Consider the following 3,120-nt stretch of genomic DNA (forward strand, 5'->3'; position numbering starts at 1 on the left):
TAAGGGCATAGAGGGGGAGAAGACTGGAGTCTATTTGCACGAGCTTTTAAAAACACAATGACAACTGATGATAATTCCTTTTAACTTCTGTGAACTAAAACAAAGACACAGTAGGGCTATGGAGATAGATCAGGAAGGAAGGAAATGTCTGTTTTTTTCAGTATAAAACTCATAATCGGCTAAGATGCTCCAGAGACTCCTATTAAACAGAGATTTTTCATGGCAAGACATACTTTCTCCTTTAAAAATTTTTCTTCTAATACCAATGTGACTTGCATTCTGCAAGTCCAAAAGTCTACTGGTCCTAACCAAAGAGCAATTGCTTCTTTTATTCCTATATTTACTATTTTCAGGAGTTTCTGGGGATAAGCATAAAAAAGAAATTAATTATCTATATTTAATGTGCCTTATGTCCAATAGAATTTAGTGATAACTAAGAATTTGTGGAGCACCTATAACTAGATACTGTATTGGTACTAGGGAAAACAACAGCAAACATACCCACAGCATTATTCAAAGTGCATTACGTATTAACTCTTTCAATTCTATTATTATTTCCATTTTACAGACATGGAAACTAGGTTAAATAACATGCCTAAGGTCAGTGGCAGAGCCAAGACTTGAACCTGGTCTACTTGGTTCCAGAATCTATGCTATTGACTTTACTCTCTGCTGACTCTTGGGAATGGAAAGAAACAAGGCACAGGCTTGCTCTTAGAAGCTCAAATCTTGTGTTGCTTTCATTGTCTCCTAGATGTACCCCCCTAAAACTGATAACTGTGATATCTGAATTCCTTATACTTGAAATAATATGAGCAAAGTAACCTTATTGTTATCCTCTCTTCTTGTACAAGACAGGGTTCTGGTTGGAAACAGATAGCATTTTCAAAGGTGTAATTAAAGAGGGTGTAATAAAGGGACCATTGACAGCAGAAAGCCAAGCTGTTGTTCCTCTGGGCCTAAAGAAGAAAAGCAGTGGAGCTATTATGAAAACCCTGTGAAAGCTTGTAGCTAGGGAAGAGAAATGGCTGACAGGGTTTGCTACCATAGTTGGGGAATATATGTGAAGCCCAACCATGGCCTAGCAAAGGGAGAGTGACAGGATAGGATGTCTTGATCTTTCTCTCCTCCTGTCCTCCCATCTTCTGGATTGCCCCTTACTGACTGTGCCCAACCAGAAGCTGGGGACTAGGGAGCATGGCTGATGTCATCAGTGGAAGTCATCCACCAAGGGCATTAAACAGGGCAGTGAGGGGTGAAGATTAGAGAATATCCAGCATACTTCTTGTCCTTGTTTTCCTTTGTTGTCATATATTTGTATATATATTTGTGGATTTAAATTTTATTATAAGAGTTTTAATAACTCAGTAATATTTTGACAATTTTGCCTGCTTTATATAATTTTTGTTGCAGGTGGCAGGTATACCAGTATGATGTCAGTAATGTAGTCAGCAGCTGTGATCAGATTTCTCATGGTGTCAATACTTTGGCATCACCGGAGTCCAGACTATGATCCTTAGCTTTGTAGGTCCAAAAATGATTTAATGTCACCCAAGAGCAATCAGCCTCTTCATGACAGGTCCTTTCTAAACAAGAGACTGACCTAATAACCAGAATATCTATTTTCTGATAATTGTGAAGGAGACCACGTACTATGTACTATCATTGACCATTCATTCCTCATATCAGTGGATTAGTTTACAGAGAGAGAAATAGTCATGTTTACTATCTTGAACAGCATCTTTCAAATCTTAAGGAATCTAGGATATCTAAATGGGCATCAGAGGGTTGCTTGTTGAGTTCAGAGTCAGAGCAAAGGGAAGCTTTGTAGAGGCAGGTTTCACATAGGCCTTATTACCACTTCTCCAGTGACCTAAAGCTCTCTCTCCCCCAGATTCAGTTTCTCTCCTGTGGGCAGCGTTGGAGGAACAAGCTCTGGGAATTGGACCTTCCTGATTTTCATTTGTCTGTTTCTAGGTTGATCCCTTTTTTTTCTGTTAAATCATCCATCATTCTGGAAAAATACATGTCCTAACCTGCACAGTCTGGGGAGAGAATGGGAGTCACAACAGCAATAAACAATGTTTCCTTGGTCCCCAATGTTTATATATCTTGCCCTCCTCAGCAATCTCTCTGACATATTGCAAATCTCTTGCCCTGCCTTCTGAGAGTCTCCAGGATACTACTAATTTGTAATAACATTTTTTATATCTGAATAAACCTGAACATGGGTCTAAGCTCCACTGAGCTCCACTCCCCATCTCAATCTTAGCAGTTGAGAGTCTAGTAAATATGAAATTCTGATTGGCTGATTTTTTTTTCCAAAGACATTTTGAGACTTTTGCATTCAGTTTTATCCACTATGTAAATTTTACTGAGGAAGCCCTGCCTTTAATTATCACCTAGCTTTCTAATCATATTTTCATTTTCTACTTGTTTTCAACTGATAGTATATTGTAATCATTCCTATGTAGTTACATAGTTTTTGTAATAATTCATCATTCCCCTGTTATTATTCATATTGTTCTATTCAGTCATGTGTTAGGATAGGCTTAGTTATGCTGCAGCAACAAACAATTGCAAAATATAAGTTGCTAAGGAGACAAAGGTTTATTTCCTGCTTGTGCAAAGTCATCTGTAGATCTGTGTGGCTCTGCAGGGCACCTGTCCTCTCTGCAATGGCTCAGCTATCTAGGCTGCTCTGATCCTGTGTGTTTGTTTTTTTTTCTCTGAATAAGCCATCTCCTCCATAATCACAGAGGTAGGGGAAAAGGGCTATAAAATTCACATGGGCTTTCAATACCGTATCCTAGAAATAACACACATTCACTTTCTTCACAGGCTGTTGGTCCAAACTAGGCTTTGTCCCTCTCTAACTGCAAGGGGACTAAGCACAGAGGGAGTGAATAGGCTTGAGGCCAAGCATGGAATGAACCAAGAACTAGAGGACTCAGCATGGAAGGAGCAAATGTATTATTTATTAAGCACTATTGTCTCTGACACAAGTGTTTTGTTGTTGTTGTTTCTTTTTGGAGACAGAGTCTTGCTCTGTCTCCCAGGCTGGAGTGCAGTGATACGACCTTGGCTCATTGCAACTTCTGCCTCCCAGGTTCAAGCGAT

Source organism: Macaca fascicularis, chromosome 5 (genome assembly GCF_037993035.2).
Source record: "Macaca fascicularis isolate 582-1 chromosome 5, T2T-MFA8v1.1".
In the NCBI taxonomy this organism is placed as follows: domain Eukaryota; kingdom Metazoa; phylum Chordata; class Mammalia; order Primates; family Cercopithecidae; genus Macaca; species Macaca fascicularis.